This window comes from Panthera onca, chromosome D1 (assembly GCF_046562875.1).
Source record: "Panthera onca isolate mPanOnc1 chromosome D1, mPanOnc1 haplotype 2, whole genome shotgun sequence".
NCBI classification, from domain to species: domain Eukaryota; kingdom Metazoa; phylum Chordata; class Mammalia; order Carnivora; family Felidae; genus Panthera; species Panthera onca.
This window is the reverse complement of record NC_138348.1, coordinates 25,261,970-25,285,158: the sequence shown is the minus strand read 5'-3', so window position 1 is coordinate 25,285,158 and position 23,189 is coordinate 25,261,970. Positions and strand designations below refer to the sequence as shown.

Sequence of the window (23,189 nt, the reverse complement as noted above, 5' to 3'; positions counted from 1 at the left end):
ATTTCTTTTTTTTTTTCCTCTGCTGGTTGCTCTTCTTCTATAAGACCTCTCTATAATTTCTGGCTTCTGCTTTCCGTCCACACTCACTCCCCAAGGCATTGCACATAGTCCCTTGGTTTTCAATGCTGTTTATATACACTGATGGGTCTCAAATTTACCCATCCCTCAATGCCATCTCATATATTCAAATGTCTATTTGACATCTCCGCCTGGCTCTCCCTCAGGCATTTCAAACATAACAGAGCTGCCACAGAACTAGGGATTCTCCTTCTAAATGCACTCTCCATTCTGTCTTTCCCATCTCAGTAGTGACACTGCTGTCCATCCCACTGCTCAAACAAAAAAGTCAAAGCCTCACCTGTGACATGTAGCTTTCCTCATGTGGCAAATCCATCAGAAAGTTCCATCATCTCCGATTCCATGTTTTACAAATAGAATTATTCCAGACCGAATCCAAGCATCATCATCTCTTCTTTGGTCTACTGAGGCCACCTCCTCAAAGTGACTGCCAACCCTCACTTTTGCTCTTTTTCTAGTTCATCTGCAACCTGTTAGCCAGAGGGATCTTTCTAAAGCAGAAATCGGATCATGTTACTTCATTCCTAAAACCCTCTGATGACTTCCAACTGTGGCCAAGCTCTTACCCTGACTTACCAGGTCCTTTACGATCTGACCCGGAGCTGTTTCTTGGACCTTATTTTGTTCCCCTCTCCACCTTGTTGCCAAGCTTTAACCACAATGGTTTTCTTTTCATCCTTCTTACTTGTCAAGCCTCTTCTTGACTCAAGGTCTCCCTATTGACCACGTCTTCTGTTTGGACCATCTCTTCGTTCCTATGGATTCTTCTTTTCATCATTTAAGTCTCAGTGTCGGAGCTCTGGGCTGAAAGGCCATCCCTGCCAACCCCGGATGAAGCAGTTCTCTTCCCCACAGTCACGCCCGTGCCCCATAGCCTATTCTCCTCGTGCACAGACCAGTACTTGAAATAATCTCCCTTGGGTGTTCATTTGCATGTTGACTGTTTGTTTTCTGCCCCTTGATGGTAGAGCCTTTGTCCTGCTCACTGTGACATCCCCAGGACTTGATACCAGTAAGTGACCCTTAGTATTTGTCAACTAACTGACTGACTTGGAACTGTGAGAAGGAATCACTGAAATCCAGATTATCCAGGGAGAATTCATGTAGGGTTGCTAAGCTCTTTTCACTTTTAAGATTTGCTCATTTAAGTCATTCTTAAAACACAGTCTCAAAATAAATACCAGCCCCTTTAGTGGAGGCCAGATACTTCCCCACACCAAAAGACAAAAAAGAGACCAAAACCAACATTCCAGAAACACCCCATGTTTGCCAAGGAAAGGATGAGGCAGACAAAAACAATTTTTTGTTTGTATCATCCGATGTTCTTCAAAAAACAAACTTCGGTTTCTTCCATGTTTGTGCTGTAGAAGTTAAAAAGAGGACAGGGGCGCCTCAGTGGCTCAGGTGGTTAAGCATCCAACTCTTGATTTTGGCTCAGGGCACGATCTCATGGTTTGTGAGTTCGAGCCCCACGTCGGGCTCTCTGCTGTCAGCGCAGAGCCCACTTTCCATCCTCTGTGTCCCTCTCTCTGCCCCTCCCCTGCTCGTGCTCTCTCCCTCTCTCTCAAAAATAAACATTAAAAAAAGAAGACAGAAGGAAGCCAAGCTTTTTTTCATCTGTGTGTTAAGTCTTCCTGCTGTACCAAAGTCACTGATTTTACATCCTGGTGTTGGATCAGATGCTGAGCTTATCCCTCAATGGCTCTGCCTTCATGGATGGTGCAGTGCTGTGGATGTATACTGCGTGCTTACGCAAGTTCTATGTCTAGATTGGTATGTATCCTGAGTAACGACATTAACTTATTTTATGACCGGAGCTCTGAGAACCTGAAAACCTGTGTGTTCTAACACTGCACGTACCTGGGGGACCTACCTGTGCTTCTCACAAACTCTGTGGCCAGGCATTAGCAAAGGATCTTGGATTTTCGGGGCCTCTGTTTTTCCACCTATGAAGAGGAGAAAACGTATGAAAAGGTACGATGTTTTTCTTCATTGGAATTCCTTTAAGACATTGTGTGAGACATTGAAGCAGTATGGAAGGAGGTCTAACCTTGAACGCCTGAAGTTGGCAGATACGTATTTTACACCCACTGTATACTATAGATCCTCAAGGCATTAAATACTCTGATTTTGTAAACTGAAGTGACTTTAATTATTATTCAGAGACAGACGTCGTTACCCTCACCGAGAGGGAGTATAGTGGAGTCAGGGAATCCCTGCCCTAGCCTATCTTTACCTTGTGTATAACTTCAGACAGGTCACCTTGCCCTTTCTGAACTTGGCCCGATTAGACTTCTGGGGGTAGAAATGAGTTATGAAGATGGGTTGAGCAGGCATTGTTGCGGAAACAAAGAAAAAGGAGAACGACGCATCTCTGGAAGAGTGGGAACCGGAGGGTGGTTTTGATCCCAAGGCAGCCCAAGGAGGCCTCTGCTTCTCCCTGGCTTGATGCCCACTTGCCTCTGTATTTATCCCATAGCTTCCTTCACCTCAGTAGTGTTCAAGCTATGCAACGTCAAGCAAGGTTTTAAAGAAAAGGTTCTCTTGCTAGGGAGAAAAATGATTTGAACCTATGCTGTTCTATTGCATCGTGTCTGCTTATCCCCAGCTCTGGCCCCTCCTAGGTGCCAGCATCCCTTCCCTCACTGCGCCGCCACGGGTGGCCGGGAAGTGGGTGAAGCAGGCTGGGGTCAGGAGAAATAGGGAGTATGAGTGGTTGGGACTGTGGCAAACTGAACACCCCATATCCCGTCTACAGGGAGAAGCATTATAGCAGTAGCCCATTGTGGCTGTACCAGCCTACGGCACAAACAGTGCCACATATTTCTGATTTTCCAAGGCAAGCTGAAAATCCATATTTTTGCACGAGGTATTCTGATTTTTACATATCGGCAAGTAATTTAAAAAACGTTGACGCTACGGGGTTCAAAAAATATGCTACATCTAATATATATCTAGCTGGTCCACAGGTGGCCAATCTGCAGCTTCCAGAATCCAGAGTTTAGATAAAGTCATGACCTCTCAGCTTCTGTTCTGGATACTAGCTGTGTGTGTGTGTGTGTGTGTGTGTGTGTGTGTGTGTGTGTGTTCTCATTCCTGAAATGGAATCTGATTGGTCCAGTATACCATTGCAGGGCCAGAGTTTGTCATAGAGGTTTGTCACAGAGTTTGGCTGCATTTGGGTTAGGCACCTGCCCTTGATCTTAAAGGCGTTGTCTAAGGCCTGCCTTTTCAGGAGGGACCTTGATTGGGCCAACTTCCATTCTAGGGGCTGTGGCCATGGCAAGCTGTGTACCTGATATGTCTTATAAAGACCTAGACTTTTCACCTCCATGAATGAATGTTTACATAGAATGATCTCTGTGTTGGTTTCTCCTAACAAAATCCTGTTTCTTAAGAAAAGGCAATGTTGCAGGAGCATCTGGGTGGCTCAGTCCGTTGAGCATCTGACTCTTGATTTCAACTCAGGTCATGTTTCCCAGTTCATGAGTTCAAGCACCACCTCGGGCTCCACACTGTCAGCGCGGATTCTGACACATGGGATTCTCTAGCTCTTGCTCTCGCTCTCAAAATAGATAAATAAACTTAAAAAAAAAATTTTTTTTTGAAAGAAAAGGCAATGTTCCATTGGCGTTTAGTTGAAGTTTTGGTAAAAATGTAGGTGGTAACAAGTGTGAGATATTGGTGGTAGGAAGCGTTATTAGAGAGAAGCTCTGACTGATTTACACCAGTGTCGGCTACTTCTCACTTTGAGAAAATTCAGATTACAAAATTAGCAACTCTTAGGTTTAGAAGAGACTGTAACCTCTTTAAACCTCCGTTCCAGTCCTTGAATACGCTTTCATGGCATCCCCACCAAGCTGGTGTTGCCTACCTTGTGGGTACTTCTCTTTACTAGGGAGTATACTTCTTCCAGAGGGAGCCTCTTTTATCCCTATCCCTGGATAGGCCTAGTGATTACATTTTTTTTCTTATTGCACAGTGCCCAATCCATTCACGGATTCACTCATCTGATATTTACTGGGTGCACGCTGTGTGCCAGGCACTGTTCTAGGATCTTGGGCAATATCAGTGAATGGAATAATTCCATGTTCTTGGAGAGCTGATGGTATGGCCTAGAAGTAGGAGGCGGTGGGAGAGAGATAAATTTTCTTAAAAAAGTAAAATCTGTAATATGTTACAAGGTTATAGACGCAGTGGAAAAAAGATAAAGTAGAGTCTAATGAGGGGGCTTGGGAGGGAGGGCTGAGTGAGTTACAATTTCACGCAGACAGAAGAGGATGGGCCTCACTGAACAAAGACTTGAAGGAGATAAGGGAGTTAGCCGTGTAGAATGAGTGTAGAAGGAGTTCGAATGTAGAATGAGCCCAGCGAAGGGCTTCCTGTAGCCCTGTAGAAATAGCTCCTTTTTCACTTCCCTGACCTGCAGGATAATACAGTAATAATAATGGCTTAAGTTCTGTTGAATCCAGGCAGAGATTCTAAGCTCTTCCTCCATCTGAATTCATTACGTTCTCATAACAACCCTGTGATCACCACTACTTTCCTCCTCATTTTCATAGGAGTAAACTGAGGCATAGCACTGCTAGGTAACTTGGCTAATATCCTGCAGCTAGTTACAAGAGGAGGTGGGATACAAACTTTGACCTTCTGGCTCTAGGCTTGGGCTCTGAAGACCTCAGCACAGCTGCCTTGAAGATGTCTCCCAAGTCACTGCCCCTCAAGCGTTTCTTTCCGAAGCACGTGCTGGAGCCTGGTCCTCTCCTTGTGTGTGCTTTCTGGGATGAGATTTCATCACCCTGGGGTTTGAGAATACTTTAATATCATTGGACAAGTGGGGCTCAGGGAGCTTCACCAAACCCCTTCCCTTGGGCACACCCTGACCAGCAACCCATCCTCAAACGTAAGTTTTTTTAGGACACAGTGATCAAAATAAACACTTATTTTTTTTTCTCTCAGTTTTGACATAAAAAGACACATACATCTTTTCTTCAGCAAATGTCACTGTGGTTTCAAAGCCTAAGTGTGATATTTGAGCGGGCAGCATTTTAAAAGTATTTCCTGCTCAACCATAGGCTGAAATTATACAAGCCAGTGAGTCCTGAAAACAGCTGCCTCAAATTCTTACCACCTGCAAAAAAAAAAAAAAAAAAAAAAAAAAATTGAAAATAATTTTACATTGTTTTTAATTTTGAGATTGGTTGGCTTTCTCTTGTTTCAAACTCTGAGGGACCCTCCAACTCACTAAACCTTCAGCTGGAAAGAGAATTTGAGAGCTTTAAAAGGGTTTTGCAAATCTAAGGGAGACTTCACCGGAATTACATTTTCATTAATGCACTTAAAACAACTGTTCCTGGAATCGGCCTGGGGACTGTTCCTTGAAACAACAAAAGTCCCTAATCTCTGGGACTCTAGTGAACCTTAGAATCAACCCCATGGCTTCTTGGTAGAGTTTCCCAGGGTGGGGGGACGCTGCGGAGATCCCTTGGTGGATCTCTTGGGGGGGGGGGGGGTGGGGAGTGTGTCGTCTTGTGGGAGCTCCCTTGACCTGTTGCATCCTCCCCCGCTTTTCAAGTTAAGAGTTGGATTTCCTGAAATTGTTGATCTGGATGAAAGTGCAGGCGCCCCCTCCCCCTTGCTCTCCTCCCCAGCAGAGTGCGAGTCGCTGCAGGGGAGGAGGAGTGGGAGGGGTTGAGGTGGGGTGAGGTGGGGTAGGGGCTGCAGGAGAAAAACTAAAGCGATGAGCACAGGACAGGAAAAGTGGGAGGAGGAGGAGGAGGAGGAGGAGGAGGAGGAGGAGGAGGAGGAGAAGACGAAGCAGGGGGAGGAGGCGGCCTTGAGAGGAGAGAGGAGGGAAACGTGTCACCAGCCCGGCTCGGGGAGCTCCGCGGCCGCGGCGTTTGTGGACCCGCGCTGGGGGACCCGAGGCCAGACGGGACCCCGCGGAGGCCAGCGCCGCGCAGGGAGGGAGGAGGGAGAGCTGGGCAGAGCGCGGCGGGAGAGCCATCCAGGTCCCTCGTTGCTCTTTGGTGAGAAAACTTTCTCGGGAACACCGGAAACTTTGTCCTGGGCGCGCAGAGGGGAGCTGCGGGTGTGTGCGACTCGAGGTGACTCAGCCCCGGGACCCCCAGGGGGGGAGTGGGGAAGTCCCCGGGAGGGGCTGGCGTTGTCGGCTCAGCAACCGCTCTGGATTGAGAACGAAATCGCCGTGGACTCCGGTCACAGGCTTGCGGGGCGCGGGCAGGGGGTGCTTGGGGAGAGCGTCACATTTGGGGGCAGCCGGATGGGGACCCCCGTGCGGTTAAGGATCCTCGGATCCCACGCAGCAGGCGGGCGTAGAGTACCGAACGGGCGACCCCCGAGTTGAGGCGGGGGGAAGCGGTGCCCAGCGTCTGCGGCTTAGCGCGGGTTGGGGGCGGGGGGATGCCGCCGACCGCGGGACCCAGGCTGGGCCAGGAGATCGAAAAAGAAAGTTTGCTTGCTTGCCTCTCTAGTTGTCCCTCGGCCCCAGGGTGCAAATCTAAAGAGCTGCCCCGGCTGGGGCGCGGGCGATTGGGAGCCCAGGAACAGCCCATCTTTTCCTGCGGTCCCCCTTTTGCAGAAGCAGGCGTGGGAGGGAGGACAGCCGTTTTGTCCCGCGGGCCACTGGGCTCCGCCGACTGGGGCGGGCCGGGGCGCAGCCCGCGGGACACCCGGCTGGGGCGGGCGGCTGTCGGCGTCAGCCGCACCCCGGTTCCGCGTCGGCTTTCCAGCCCGCCCTCCATTTGGCGAGGCTTTCTCCTGCGCGCCTACTGTGCGCACGCGGGCTGCCCCCTGCGCGCTGGGGGGCGCTCTGCAGCCCCGGCTCCCGGGGCCGCGACCCTCCCTCGCCGCCCTCTGCCCCTGTTCCCGAGGGCGGGCGCCCCGGGTCAGATCAGGCTGTGTGCTTGCAAACTGTGCTTCAGGAATCGGTTCTGGGGTACCTCCCTGTTTGGCAACAGGGTTTTTCCCCTGTTGTAGCCAGCCCCTGCCCTCGGTCACATGCCGCCGCCTCTTCCTCCGCGGTGCCGGGAGCCCGCGTTTTGTTTGTCAGCAGTAAAGCGGTGAGTATTTATAGACGCCGCTGCAGTCCTGCGGTATGTAAGGTTTCAATTACTGCGATGCGCCCCACAAGACGGAAGGCTCACGCGCGGCAGCTCAGAGGCACGTTTACAACGGAGACCCGCATGGAAAAAAACTCTGTGCTGGAGTCTCCGGGCATCCCTCCTGGGGCGGGGTTCTGGACCTGTTGCCCGCGTGCAAATTCAAATGGCCCACGGGGAGGACCAAAGCAGTCAAGGACGCCGATGGTCCACACTGCCTCCATAGTCTGCCCTGCTTCCCCTCAAACGGTGCTCGCGGATCAAGCCTCGAACACTGCCTTTTTCGACCTCCCTTTGGTAATCCTGACCACCGTGGGTTGCTGTCATGACATTTCGTTGGCCTACACGCTGCAGAATGTCCCAGTGCTGCTCTCTGGGGAAAGGCTGCTCTTGACACCATAAAGCAGCAAGTGGATCAGGAGGGGAAATGGAGCTTGCAGAAGCTAATTTAGCCACACATTAAATTTAGCCCCTGGTGAGTTCTCTACCGCTGAGAAAGGTGACTGAGAAAGGTGTGGTGGGACCCTCCTCTCCGTGGAACCTGACTGGTAGGTTTTCTCTGGTGGCAGCGTGGAGCCCTTCTAAGCCACGAAGGGTGCTGTTGAGAGCTTTTTCTACAGGAATCTAGCAGATACAGGAAACAGTGCTTGATCAATCCACAAAATCATCTTCAGTGTTTCCAACCACAACCATTGATTGTCCTTTTGGGATTTTATTAATGCTTCTTCTAACATCCAGAACCACGAATAGTGTAAAAAAGAAAGGCCTTAGCAATGAGCTAGTCTAACTGGTTTATTTCTCTAGAGCCTAGTTGAGACTACCATGTTTCTCAACGAGAAGACCTCATTTCGTTCACAACCAGAAGTTCACGCATATGTATTTATTTCAGTGGGTGAGATTTCAATAATGGTTATTATTTGAACATTATACAGATGTTCCCTTTATTTAAAAAAGGAGGAAGGGGACAAACACCTCTTGAGTTCTTATTATGTCTTAAACTTGGCCCTAAGAGACATTGACGATGTTGTATAATCTGCACCAAAACAATGTTTAGATAGGTGCTATTACATCTCCATGACTATAACAATGAGCCCACTGAGGCTTAGAGAACTTGGGTAGTTTGTTCAAAGTCACACACATGCAGGGGTGGAGCTTAGGGTGAGTTCTGGGTCTGCTACTCCAGGCTTATAGTGGCAGCCAGTATTGGAGATGACTTTCCCTCCAGTTCCTCAGCTGTTAATTAGATCATCTTATGGTCGAATAACTTGGTGGCTTTTTCTTTCTTTTTCTCTGTGTGGCATAATATCACAGAATGGCTCAATTGTTGAAGAAAAAAAAATCCTAATCTTACATTTAGAAAACTGTTCCACTGCTATTGACAATTTCATTCTGGGAGCCCAGACCCCAATGTCATAATCTTCAGTGTGTTCACTAACAGTGTGTGTGCAACATTTAAACCATTTATCTGTGGAAAATTGGATTGTTAGGACTTTATGGATTTCTTCATTATTTCTCTTTTCTAATTACTTCCTGTGGTCATTCCTTTTGTAGTGCCCTTGTACAAGATCAAGTATACTGAAATCTTTCTTGAATTTCAGATTGAATTGAATTGAACTGACTTTTTCCTATACTGAAATCTTTCTTGAATTTCAGATTGAATTGAATTGAACTGACTTTTTCCCTTTAATTGTTTTTGCAGAGCTAGACCAATACAGAATTGATTTGAGAAATAGAGTGTGGGCCCCTCAAAGATCCCTACTGTGTTTAATGTTTGCCATTAAAAGTTTGTTCTCTAGGGGCACCTGGGTGGCTCAGTCGGTTAAGCCTCCGACTTCAGCTTGGGTCACGATCTCTCGGTCCGTGAGTTTGAGCCCCGCATCGGGCTCTGGGCTCTGGGCTGATGGCTCGGAGCCTGGAGCCTGGAGCCTGCTTCCGATTCTGTGTCTCCCTCTCTCTCTGCCCCTCCCCCGTTCATGCTCTGTCTCTCTCTGTCTCAAAAAATAAATAAAACGTTAAAAAAAAATTAAAAAAAAAAAGTTTGTTCTCTAGAACTGCCTCTCTATATGCAAATGTTAAAAGTAATGCTTGCTGAAAAGTATCATCTGTTAACAAGTCGGTGTGAATATCTCTATTGCTGAAGGAAGGTTGAGAACACAATATTTTGTGGATTTTATACTGGGTTAGGAATTTGGGAACAGAGAGAGTGATATCCTGATAAGCAGCAAGCAAGTTTTTACAAAGGAAGATTGCACTTTGGAACCAGAAAGGAGGTTGGGAGTGCAAATGATGCAAAGCAGTGATGAGACAACAGAGGTGAACTTGAGTTAATTAACATTTTTGTCAGGGACTGGGGATCCAAGGTTTACTTTGAAACTTACTCAGTTAAAACAAACAAGCCAACTTATGTATTGGGCAACTATTATGAGCCAGGTACAATCATGGTAATGTTATTTGAGCCTCTCAGCAACGCAAGCAGGTGAATATTCTTTTCTCTATGTTGAGATGGGAAAATGGAGGCTCAGAGACGTTAATTACTTTCCTGATGTAACACAGCCATTAACTCAAGCCCCTTGTCCTCTGCAGCACATTTTGATATCTATCCTTGAAGGCCTTTCATGAAAAATCTAGGGTGCCAAGTACTCAAGAAAGGCCTGGCGGTTCACATGGAAGTTCCTGGATCAGAAGTGGGTGCAAGGGCAGTGCGGGAGCTCTAAAATGAGGGGTTAGGAGGTGGGTGAACAGTGGAGGAACTGAAGGGACAGTGTGGATCATTCTGACAGTTGTTATTCCATGGAAGAAGGAGAGAAGCCCTGCAGATACTTTGAATATAGAGAATTGGTAGCATTGGTCTGGCAGGGGATGGCTGTCACACTGTACAAGACCTGGAAATTGGCATGCCGCACGACGTACCCAGAGGGGGGACCCCCATCTCCCTCAGCATACCTTCTGTTGTGATGATGCCTGGTTAGGAGCCCCAGTTCGTAGGCAATATAATTTAGGGAGCTTGTGAGACCTGTTTCCATTTTAATTGGACTTGGCCCTTTGTGGTAATAGTCACCCAATCTCTGGCTTTAAATATTCTTTTCTTATGCTTTGCCAGTTTATGGCCTTTGTAGATCAATCCTTGGATTCCATTTAGAGGAGAGAGAGGGAGGAAAAAACCAGCAAAGGTTAGTGATTACCTAAATTGGATTAAGTTCTGTCTCGCAGCGTTTAAAGAAATGCTGCTTGCTCTCTAATTACCGTCAACTAGGAATTTAAACGGTCTATTAAATTTAAGCTGACTTTTTTTTTTTTTTAATCCAGGATAGTTCTAGTTCTAACATATTCCGGGATTTTGGAAGCTTTTTTTTATATTCTTTAAGTGTGGAGAGGGCGTTCTCTTGTTCCCCACCTTTTGAAAATATTACATTTCTGTAGCAGGATAATGAATGATGTTATTATATACCTGCTTCATTGAGAAGCACACTCACAGCCAGGTTCATCCAGCTTTGTCAGACTCTGGAAAGCAAGCCAGTGGGATGAATTCTTTGTCAGAAATTTAGGAGCGCCTGGGTGGCTCAGGTCCGACTTCGGCTCAGGTCATGATCTCACGGTTCGTGAGTTCGAGGCGCACATCAGGCTCTCTGCTGACAGCTTGGAGCCTGGAGCCTGCTTCAGATTCTGTCTCAATCTCTCCGCACCGTCCCCCTCAAATATAAAAAATAAAACATAAGAAGTTTCTTTTAAAATAAAAAAAAAGAAATTTAGGGACACCTATGTGAAGGATGGGGTATGGCTTCCTCCTTTATCTCTGTAGTGAAAGAATAGGCCTATGATGCAAATCAGCCACCTTTACTCTGCTTGAGCTTTGAATAGAAAATATGAGTTATTCTTTGTCGGAGTGGGTGGTGGGTATGCTCGGGGGCTGAGACAGGTAGGCATCAAGGCTGCAACCTTGAAGGGCATGACCCCGAGAGACAGGGCCTTACTTGCCTCCTCCTCTCGTGGGCCCTGGTGTGCTTATGATGAACTGCACCCAGAGGGTTTCAGTGAGTGGTAGAATTCACCAAAAGATCTCTCCTTCTTTTGACCATGGCCTATGGGAAGATAGGGTCAACCCCTAAACAACCTATCGTAAGTATTTGTACGATTGATTTTGTGTATAATTGTACATTACCTAAAAGCATGGATTTACCTCTCTAGGCTTTCATTCTTGTTTCCTCTCCTCAATTTTGGGGTACAAATAGATGATTTTTCGAATGCATTCATCAGTGTTCTGGTTTCGCTTTAGCTCGTTGCCAAATGGCAGCAACATCTCCAGTTTCCCGCTTCTCTTTACCTGTTACAGAACTTTGTCCAGCTTGGCTCGTTCCTTTTGATGCACGCTGAGTTCAGTGTCTTGTTGAAGGCGTCTGTGACTATGGTTACGTTTTTAGTAAACGCTAGGATGAAGGAACCGCTTTGGGCTCCCTCGTTCAGGAACTAGAGTATATATATGTCAGCTTGAGCTGAGCCCGGGAGGGCACCTGAAGGAGGCATTTGTTTTTGTCTTCTTCCCAGGGACTGGGGGCCAGAGTCCAGCAAGCGCTGGGATGTGTGTGTATGTTGTTCTGAACTAAGCTGCCTCAGACCCTGTCACGACCTGCTCGTGACCTCAGCCGCGTAAATCCTCCCTGGAAACCCATTCACGCTTGCTGTTTAATTCCAAATACTCCTTTGGAAGTGGTTTACCTTAATCCCCCAGACGTCTTTGGGGGAGATCACGTCAACCGTGCCATCATTTTGGGGAATTCTGCCCAGTGTGCCAGCTGCTGGAGTCCACCACTGTGGGGGTGTATGGCCCCTTTCACTGTAAAGTATCTGGAGGCAAAATTAGTGGGTGAGCAAGGTGATCCCTTGTGGCGTTCTGAGAAAATGAAAAAAAAGAAAATTCTTGCCAGCGGAACAATTGATTCCTTTCAAGATACCTCGAAAGGTGTCGGTGTCAACTTTGAAGAGCGGGGAGCTGGTGAAAGAGTCCCCGCATTGGGGCTAGCTGGCATCTTGGAGACAACGCAGGTCAAGGAACTGAGATCTGAATCCTGATCTCCATTCTGCCAGGGGCAAGCTGTACGAGTTGCTCGATTGCTCTGGGTGTCAGTTTTCCTAGCTACAAAATAATGGGATTGGCCTACTGCTGGTCTGTTAAAATTTAAAAATTGGGAGACTTGACATCTAAACTCAGGTTTCCAGCTTTAAAAAAAAAAAAGCGGGGGGTGGGGGGACTGGATTCTCTAACGCGGTGGCGTTCCCTGCCTTGGTCCCACTGAGAATCGAGTTTACTGTGCTGGCTTCAGGCCTTCCTGTCTTTGTCTTTAATCGTGACCAACTTATTATTCTCTCTCTTCTTGTTTCTTTATTATTGGTAAGACTATATCTGGCTTGTCTTTGTGTTCGGGATAGTAGGTGCTCATGAAATATTTGTTGAAATGTGTGGGTTTTTTTCATTCCTGTCCTTGTCTGTCACAAATGAAAAAGGATACTCAAGCTTGGGAAGTGCTTACCTATGAAAGCTTGTGTTTCCTTCCCCAGATTTCCTTTCTAGGCTCCAGTGTCCATGTTCTTTAGAGGAAGAAAATGGAGAGCCTTATTTTTCAGTTGACCGCATATTAGCCTTGCCTTGTAAACTGGAAAAGGCGAGCTAACCTTTCCGCCTCAATCTTGTCTCAACTGCCGTTCTTCCCTCATAGTCGTCAGCTTGCATGTATAATGTTAACTTCTGAGTGTTTACAATGAGCCCCTGAGCCCCACAGAAGCACGTATTTTATTCTTCTTTACCCTCTATGCTTCCTCTTCTCAGATCCTGGCACACACCCAGACCTCCTAATGTTTGGTTGTTGAATGAAATGGAGTTGACCTCATGAGCTCCGTGAAGTGATCAGATCCCGAGAGCCTCTTCGGTTTTCTGAGTCTCTGTGCAGTGCTCTTTACACCTGGCTACGTGTCATGAAGAGAAATTTCCTTTCCCTTGATCCCATTTTCTTATGAAAAAGCATTTCATCCATGGGAGGGTGAAGCTCCTTTTGAACAAACAGCACAAGTTAATCTGGAGCACGCTTCCCCACACGGAGAGCTCTTGTCTGCCGGGCAGTAGCTTTTGTCCGCTGTGTCCCCCACCGGGGTTTTAGAGGGTACGTGTCAGAAATGCGATTGCTCACGTAATGGTCAGTCTCAGCCACTGCTTGTGTCTAGACTTTTCAGTTTATCATCTGGTAGGCCCTGTGGAATCGTTCTGGATGGCATTTATGGGCCACACCCTAACAATTTGCACTCCAAGAAACTTAATGCTTAAAGTGGGGCTTAGAGATGAGTAACTGAGATGTGTTGCTCTTCCCCACAGTTTTGCTTGAGTTGTACCAGAGGAGGGGATTTTTCTGGTGATTACATAGTGGTTTGCAGGCCAGGCTGATGGTGATGATCTGATGAATAATTACTGCTAGCTGCATCTGAATCGTCAGTGCTTTGAGTCGTGTGGGCACTAAGAAAACTTTGCTAAGCAAAGATAAGGGCTTGAGCTTGCATCCTGTTTGCGCTAATATTTACTGTTGCCTAAGTTCAGATTCTCAAGACTCTGTGTCTGCATTGGTGTCCAGTGTGAGCACTGAGAAAGTGGTCTCATTCTTCCTGTGGAGCCTTTTGCATAGTCCACACTTGACCCTTGACATCTTCTTGCTTGTGGGAGTGTCTGTCCCTCAGCTGGCTTTTGTCTCCTAAGCGTTGTGAAGTTTGGTCCTTAAAACAAACGCTCTGTGCTATGCAGCATACACCTGTCCCCTGCCATGTCTGTAGGCTCCACTGACCGGCACACAGACCCAGGATTCCTGGCCCACGCGGCTGAGCTCCACATTCCTGTGGACAGTAATACTTAAGTGGACTCCAGTTCAGTCATCTGGGAAGGGAATTTTCCTGGTTTCTGAAAAATAGGAAGCCTGTTCTGCCCGGTGGCCTAGAAGCCACATGTCACTCCATCATTCAGAGATGTGGTTGTGGTTGTTGTTTTAATTTATTTATTTGGAGAGAGAGAATCCCAGGCAGGCTCCGAGCAGTCAGCAAAGAGCCCAATGTGGGGCTTGATCCCACAAACCGTGAGACTATGACCTGAGCCGAAATCCAGAGTTGGAGGCTCACCTGACCGAGCCCCCCAGGGGCCCTGGAGATGTTTACCTTGTATGTGCCCGGCACTGTGCTTGCAGTGGGATACAGCAGGGAGGAAGAGAGGCAGGTCTTGGGCTTTGAGGAACTTACACGCCATCGGGGCTAGTCAGTGAACAAGTAAACAAACACGATGACCTCACAAGCTGGTAAGGGCCTGAGAAACAAAAGCCTCATCCTGTGAGAGACTGAGTGTTCCTCATGCCCGGGCCCGGCAAGAAGCTGGTGATGAAGGGAAGCCGTGGGTGACGGTCACCTCTTACCTCTGCGTGTGGCAGACGTGAGTGTTGCTTAAAACAGGCGGTGTAGGAGGTCAGGCCCTGGAATCAGGTAGGATCTGACTCTTGGTCCCTCTTCCTCCTCTTCTGAATTTGGACAAGTTAACCCCTGTGCTTCAGTTTCTTCATCTGCGAAATGGGATGAATTAAACCTACCTTGTTGCTTTCAAGTGGAGATGAACCGAGATGCTAGATGCAGATAGGGGGTTATACCATCCCAGTCATCCTGGCCATGATGAAAAGTAGTGTATTCCTTTTTTTTTTTTTTTAATTTTATTTATTTATTTTGAGAGAGAAAGGAAGAAAGAGAGAGAGAGAGAGAGTGCACGAGTGGAGGAGGGGCAGAGAGAGAGGGAGAGAGAATCCCAAGCAGACTCCACACTTTTCAGCACAGAGCCCAATGCGGGGCTCGAACCCACAAACCGTGAGATCGTGACGTGAGCCGAAATCAAGAGTTGGGACGCTCAACCAACTGAGCCATCTGGGCTCCCCAGGAGTATATGCTTTTCAGGGAAAATTTAACAAAATAGTCACGGTAGGCGATTTGCAAAATGGTCTCAGTATTCTTGAATACCTACTTCTGACTCAGTTTCCATCTGGTGAGCTGGGGTGGGGTGTGTGGGGTTCAGATCTAGTTTCCTGGGCTGGCTTGGGGGCTTCTGTTTGCTGTGTGTTTCTTCTAGAAATATCCCAAGCCAGCGAGCTGTTGGCTTGCCCTGTTTGAAGAGTGCATATGGATATGTCTATACTACAGGAGTGCTTGTGGTTCCAGAATGGAATCAGTGATGGGGTAGGACTGAGAGAAGACAGTTGATGAGGTAAGAGGCTGGTCAACTAGATGACGTGGTAGGTGGGAGCTGAAACACCAGAGGAGGCCAGTTCTGGGTTTGTGCTGTGTCAGGGGGTCATCTGCTGCCACGTCTCTCAGAGGCTCTCAGTTCTGTAGGGCAATGAGGGGAGGGACTGAACGTAGAGCTGGCGACGCTGAGGTAATCATGGCCACTAGCTAAGCCAGACTCTTTATTTTTCTTTAATGTTTATTTTTTGAGAGAGCGAGCATAAGCAGAGGAGGGGCAGAGAGAGAGAGGGACAGAGGATCTGAAGCGGGCTCTGTGCTGACAGGCTGACATCAGAGAGCCCGACGTGGGGCTCAAACTCACAAACGGTGAGATCATGACCCGAGCTGAAGTCCTATGCTCAACCAACTGAGCCACCCAGGTGCCCCAGGCCAGACTCTTAATCAACTGATAAGCCAGCAGACCTCAGGAAGACCACTTGTGTGCCCAAGCCCATAGTGACTGGTTTGTGAGGGCTTATGTTACACCTGACTTAGGCCCTGGGGAAGGGGTGTGAGAAGGCTGGTGGTCATAGTTGTGAGGGAGAAAATAAAGGTCCTAAACCTATATGTTAGGCCCCTAAAGTGCTAGTGGGCTTGGTGAGTTCGTTGCTAACACTTATAAATCACATGGTTTAGCATTTTAAAAAATCTGGGTTTTTGGCATCTCTGGGAAAATTCAGATCTGGCAAAACTGAACTTGTGCCCCGAGGTGGCAAAAACCAGATTGGATTGAGTAGTGACTGCCTCCTTTAGCCTGGATCCTGCCCACTCTCTGTGATGTTCCACAAAGTATGGCAAGTATGTGGCATATCATGCAGAAAGGAAAGAAATCAGTCTTCCTTTTGTTTGCTTTTTTCCCCAGGGTTTGTTTTTCTGGCCCATGTGTCCCTGTATATATACAAGGAAACTCCTGTTGTAGAATAAGTGCTAAAGAAATAAATTTGTGGGGGTGCCTGGGTGGCTCAGTCGGTTACTCATCCTTCAGATCTTCTGTCTCCCTCTCTCTCTGTCTCTCCCCTGCTTGCACACGCGTGCTCTCTCTCCCTCTGTCTCTCTCAAGAATAAATAAACATTAAAGAATGGTTATGATGGTAAATTTTAAAAAAAGAAATAAATTTATGTCGAATGAATGAATGAACGAATGAACTATAATTGATAGAGCATCGCATTTGGGATCAGAGCCAAGTTCAAATCCTCACTTCTTCTGAGCAGCTGAGGGACTTTGAACAAATCAATAACCGTTTTTTGCCTTTCTTTTGAGGGGCTGGGGGAAGGCATCACTGTTGTTTTTAGTTATTTCTTTGAATAAGTCGTACGTGTTCACGTTTCAAAATTCAAAGGCACAAACAGGTTTATGGAGAAAAATCTCCCTACTGTGTCCCTGTCACCCAGCTCTTCTCCTTGGGGGAAACAGGTGTTCTCAGTTTCTGGTTTGCCCCTTCCAGAGATTCTTTATGCCGTGCAATGAGATTTGTAAATGTTCTTTTTTGTCTGTTTTACCTAGATCGTAGCATACTGCACGTGCAGTTCTATGTTTAGCACACTTTCCTTCGGATTGGAGAGCACGCCAGTCAGTACACAGAGCCCTCCCCTTCTTTCCTAGAGCTGCACGGGCTTCCAGAGTGTGAGATACTCAAGTTCACCTAGTCGGTCCTCTGTGGCTGAGCATTTCGGTTATTTGCAACCTGTTGCTGTTGTAAAGGAGGCCGTAGTAAAAACCCTGCTTATGTAAGTCGCTGGAGGTCAGAGGGCACAGCCTTTGTCACTGTGGCAGATCTTGTCACATTTCCATCCACAGCAGCTGCCCCAAACTGCTCTGCTTCCAGTAATGTGTGAGAGTGCCTGTCGCCCAACACCCTAGTCCTCTGTCACCTCTTCGAAACGGCAAGCGTTTTGTGAAGAACAGAGTGTTACAAAAATATTGACACTAGCTATAATTTGGGGGGCCCCTTCACGGGCCCAGCTATGCTCTAGATTACCTCGTGGAGATGCATACCCCACTCATTTGAAGATAAGGCAACTTGAGAGTCCTTTACTCGGGTCACCCAGCTAATAGACTGTAGATGCTGGATTCCAGGCCAGGCTTGTCAGATTTCAGTACCAGGATATTTTCATATGGGAAAGCTTTATGTAATTTTAGGTGCTGGAATTTTCAGCTGACACATGCATGAAGTTCCTGTGTCTCCCGGTAGTACCTCTCATGTGGCTGGTTCATTTGCTCATTCATCAAGTGTCTGAAGCATTCCTGCACTGTAATAAGCACCCGAGAACAAGATAGACATAGTCCCTGCCTTTATGGACCTCACAAAAATAAGAAATAATTCTGTAGTCATTTATAGGATGACAAGACAACAAAGGGGGTGAGGAGGGTGTTCACTGGGGTCTCCTAATCAGGAGAAAAAATCAGGGGAAAGAGAGCTCTGTGAGCAAGTGCTTATCAAGATAAGTGATAAAGGGTCTGTGGGTTTGAGCCTGGAGAAGTGGATGGAAAGTATTTCACACAGAGGGCATGGTATGTGCAAAGGTCCTGGGGCAGGGAAGAACTGGTGGTGTTGGAGGAAATGAAGGAAGATCAGTGAGCTGGCATGCAGAGTAGCAGGTGGTTGGTGAAGGTAGGAGGATGGGGTATTTATTCTAAGAGCTGTGGGGAGCCTTTGAAGGCATTGAAGTAACATGAGCACCAAGGGCCTTGGGCTGTGGGGTTCTTGTCATGGACAGTATGACCTTAGACAAGGTCAACATTGGGCACATCCATTTTCTTCTCTGTAAGGTGAGGATGGTCACAGCACACAGGGGTTTTCAAACATTTTGAGTGTTACATTCGTACATATGAAATGTGCAATTCACTTAGACTCTGTACACATGGGCATGTGTGTCATATACACGTGTCCCCAAAATGTGAGGCACGCTGATATTTTCTATCCTAGTCTGTTAAAGGTTTTGGCTAAGACCCCTACAATCCTTTTAGAAACACTGAGATAATATATGTCAAGTGCATGCTTCACAGCTGGCACTCAGTAAACTGTGCTCTCACTCATCACTCATCATGATGCTGGTTGCGGTTAGAGAACACATCGGTCACGTTAAGGGACAGTATCCAAATCCTGACCGATGCTGAAGGACATTGGCTCTTCATCTCTGTGTTCAGGTCACAGGGAAAGGAGTCGCACCCAGGGCCTCCTGGCTGCAGGAACTGCTGAGGGGAACGTGGAAATTGTACCATCTGTACAGTTTCCCTGGGAACTAGCTTCTCCTTGTTTTCTGGGCGGTCACATCCGACTCCGTTTTCTTTGACTTCTTTGTTATTTACACTCAGAATGGCTTTTTCCTGGAAGCCTCAGAGTCATTATAAGCCACTCACTTCTTTATTTTAAGTTGTGCCATGGTTCTCCTTCCCTTTTCAGAGTTAAGGGTTGGAGCCTGAGTGGAATTTATTTGCATTTTCCACCAAGTGTACTGCCTTCTTCTGCCCGCGGGGCTGGTTTGCGGGGCTGTGCCCCACTCCCCGTGCCCTGGCCGCTGGGAGAAGAAAGAGAGGCACATTTTTTTTTTTCTCCAAGAAACATATTCTGGATCCTGTGTGTGGCAGTTTTCAAAGAAATCCCTGTGCGGTGAGCCTGGGAGAGTAAGGCCAGTGATAATACCCAATAACCCTGTAACCACCACAGCCCTTCCTGTGTCCAGGACCCTGGCTTTCCAGATCGCTGAATGTAAGCACCCAAAGCTGCACCATTTAAATCATTTTAGATGCACATTTCTCTACATGTTAACTGCATTGGCCCTTCACAGGAGAATATCCACCAAAACACCGGTTTCTTTAACTCAGAGACATTGGGCCAAGAACTTTTTGTGATGATGACGGTGGTGGCTGAGTCGTGTTCCTCCCACTACCTTAGAATGTGACTGTATTTGGAGATGGGGCCTTCAAAGAGGTGATGAAGTTAAAGTGAGCCTGTCAGGTGGGCCCTAATCCAGTCTGACTGGTGTCCTTGTAAAAGGACGCATGGACACACAGCAAGAGATGCGTGTCCACAGAAGAAAGGCCATGTGAGGACACATCGAGAAAGTGGCCACCTGCAAGTCAAGGAGAGGCCTCAGGAGAAACCAAACCTGCTGACATCTTGATCTTGAGCTTCTCGCTTCTGGAACTGTGACAAAATCCATTTCTGGTGTTGACAGCATGCGGTCTGTGGTCTTTGGTTACAGTGGCCTGAGCAGACTGATACAGTGGTGGTGGTGGTGGTGATAGGAATAAACAACAGGTAGTATTTATCCAGCACTTACTGTATACCGGGACCGTTTTAAGCCTTGCTTGAGTCATCTCATTCAACCCTCAGACCAAGCCTAAGTCACCTGCCCAGGTCACACCATAAGTGGTGGCACTCAGCCCGGCTCTGGCAGCTGTGCTCAGAACCTCCACTGTACCTGTGTCGTGCCCAGTAGTTCCCGGATCCCTGCCAGGCACTTCCTAAATCATCTTTCTCAACACCGCAACGCTCCAGGGTCACACTTCCTGTTCCCCTTTTTTCCGATGTAGAGACTGCAGTTCAGAGTGGCCCAGGGCCACACAGTGAGTGTATTTATTTCTTGTGGCTGCAATAAGACATGACCACAACCTTGGTGGCTTAAAACAACAAAAATTTATTCTGTTGTAATTTTGGATGTCAGAAGGCCAGAATCAAGGTGTCACGGGGCCATACTGCCTCCAGAGGCACGATGGGAGAATCTACTTCTTTCTTCTAGCTGCTTCTCATGGCTGCTGGCATTCCTTGGCTTGCAACAGCATCCCTCCAGGGTCTGCCTCTGTCTTCACATCACCTCCTCCTGTGGATCTGTGTCTCCTCTTCTGTCCCCAGTCTCCTTCTGCATCCATCTTATAAGGAGACATGTGATTATATTTATGGCCCCCCTGGATAATCCAGGATGAGCTCCATATCTCAAGATCTTTCACTTAATTACATCATTTGCCACCTAACATAATATCTACAGGTTCTGGGGACTAGGAAGTGAGTATACCTTTGGGACACCAGTGTTTCTGCCTCTCACAGTCAGTGAGCAGCAGAATGAACATTGGTGCCAGGGCTTGCCTGATTCCCAAGCCACCCATCCTTCGGAGCTACAGGCAAGAGACCTCTCAAGTCCCTTTCTGCAGTGCTATTTCTGGCTGCCGTGGCATTGGGTGTAAGAGGCAGGATCCCTGAGACTGGCAGATATGCTCATTCTTTGCAGTAATAAAAAAACTGGAGGCTACCAAAATACCCATCCATAGGGGACTGGTTAAATCAAATATGGTGTCCCCTAAATGGAATAAAGAAACCATTATAAAGAATGAAATAGATCAATCCATGGTGCTGTGGGAAGGTAGCCATGATGTGTTAAAAGGAAAGAACAAATTACCCATTTTAATTGAAATACCGTGTGTACACATCTATATGGCCTTAAAAATCACATTAAGACAAAATAAAATTAAAGTTTGCTTCCTCAGCCACACTAGCCACATTTTAAGTGCTCGATAGCCACGTGGCTGCCACAAGTAGCCACCACGTTGGACAGCACAGATATAGAACATTTCTGTCATCTTAGAAAGTTCTGGGCAGAGAGCTTCTCCACACTCAGTGGCCAGAGCGAGAAGCCTTTCTCACTTTGTATGTTACAGGTATACATGTGTGTACCTTTGTCGTGATAAATAAGGAGGTGTGCTATTATGAGAAAAATAGGAACACATGGGGTTTCCAAGGAAACATTCTTTCTTAAGCAGGTGGTAGTGTATTATTGTTTACGATACATGCAATTGATTTTTTCTTTTTTAATTAGGCTTCTTGCCCAGCGGGCAGCCCCACACGGGGCTTGAACTCATGACCCTGAGATCAAGACCTGAGCTGAGATCACCTGAGATCCTCAACTAACTGAGCCACCCAGGTGCCCCTAAGATACATGTGTTTGTATGTGTCTATGAACTCTTTTTTACGTATGTTGCTTAATGAAAATATTTTAAAATATATAGGGAAAAAAGAAGAATTTCCTGGCAGGGCAGGTTTGAGGTTGGGAGACTTTGGGTGGGATCTGGTTCCCTGACCACGTAGCCTCCCAGCCATGGCCATATCACGTATCCTTAGAGTTCCGATCCTATGGAATCCCTACTCAACCTGCCTTGTAGGGTTAGGTTAAGATTTACAAGTGTGGGGCTGTGTGGAAACACTCTGAGACTGAGGGATGTCCACACGGAGGTGAAGGGTCAGTGAATAAGTGAGTTACCCAAGGCCTGAGGAGGCAAGGCCTCAGTACTCTGTGACCACAACGGCAGCTTGGAGGCCTCGCATCCTCCCGAGCGGAGTATTTTCCAGATGTTGCTGAGGTCGCCAGAAGCAGGGGGGACGTGTTCTTGTATTTCAGCTGCTGTCATTGCTTGGAGATTTAGAAATAACAAAGTATTTAATTTATTTCACAAGCACTTACCTAGCACTTGCTATTTGCCGTGCACCGTCCTATCTAAGTGCTTTACAAATAGGTACTCGTTTTATCCTCACACATCCCTAAGGCAGTCACTGGCTGTGACCGTACCTGGCACCACGACAGGCAGGCAGTTGATTCCTTATTCGTTCCCGTCCTTCTTTGGTCTGTATCTTAAGCAGTGAGCTTAGGCCTGGGGATACAGAGACGAGTAAGCGCTGGGGACTCTCTTTGAGGAGTTTACAGAATGGCCCAGGTGGGGCCTGGGGAACTTTCTAGATCGGGAGTCAGGGAACCTGAGTTCTGGCCAGTGCTGGCTCTCTGACCTCAGAGACACTGGCCAGGCTCCTCTGGGCTTCACTTTTGTCGTCTATAAACGGGGGCCCCGCCCGTCTTGTCATTTTCTGACTTGTCCTATTTGGGTCAGGACATGCCTGTGCCTGAGGGGCCAGCGTGGTAGCCGGTGGATCCAGGGCGCACCGGCTTTGACCTTGAGGCCGCTCGTGTCATCCCACCAGCATTGCTGGCAGCCCCTCTCGGCAGGGCTCTGGGGGGGCCTCGTGGCTCTGTCTGGAAGCAGGAATGGTGGAAACAAAGGCGGTTTCCGATGGTCTTCAGCCAGTCAGGGTCTGAGGGTGGCAGATGGTATGGGTGAGAAATGAGTCAGAGGCACCTGCTTGTCGTGTGTGACTCTACACCCAGGGACAAGGTCATGGGAGCCGAGCTCGTTGTTCTTTTGCTGAAAATTATCCTTATTTAAAAGGGGACGCAGGCCAATGGGGCTGCCCGTCTGTGTGCCTTGCTGGATACGCAGCCCGGCTTGCAGTGGGGAGCCTGGGGGCTGCTGGCTGAGCGGCAGAGGGGGACAGGAGCCGGCCCCGTGGTCCTCAGTGTCGCACAGCCTCCTGGAGAAGTGGCTGTTGCAGCGGGAAGCCGGGAAGTAAACACCTGGATGATCCATTCAGCTCACCTTTCCACTTCCCTGCACGAGTGCCTCTGAGTGGGAGGCGGCTCCTTCACCTCGAGTCTAAGGTCCTCGTAAATGGAGTTAATATCCTGTAATTACGCAGATGTATTGCACTTAGCAGGCCCATTTAAAGAAGGGCAAAATGGGTCCTCTTTTAATAGTATGACCTTTACCAGGCAAGTTAAATCCCGAAGCCATCTGGAGTAAGGATTCTGAAGGGGCCCCATGGTTTTATTTCTTCTTTGCCTCATTCACTGATTTGCATAGATCTTTCCAAATTCTAG

General features: G+C 47.6%; 1 protein-coding gene across 19 annotated transcripts in view; it reads left to right on the top strand.

Annotated features, from left to right (window-relative positions):
* Nucleotides 1-5,884: 5,884 nt before the first annotated feature.
* The window catches only part of PRR5L (proline rich 5 like), a 73,595-nt gene continuing 56,290 nt past the window's right edge, over nt 5,885-23,189 (top strand). Inside the window, exons 1-3 of one of the 19 annotated variants that reach the window (XM_078433380.2) lie at nt 9,103-14,702; nt 15,334-17,216; nt 21,303-21,430. The gene's annotated coding sequence lies outside the window, so the exon portion shown is untranslated. Of the gene's footprint in view, nt 6,186-6,222; nt 7,161-7,182; nt 7,748-9,102; nt 14,703-15,333; nt 17,217-21,302; nt 21,431-23,189 lie in introns of those variants that run through there. The other 18 variants (XM_078433379.2, XM_078433377.2, XM_078433378.2 and 15 more) reach the window with 18 other exon arrangements.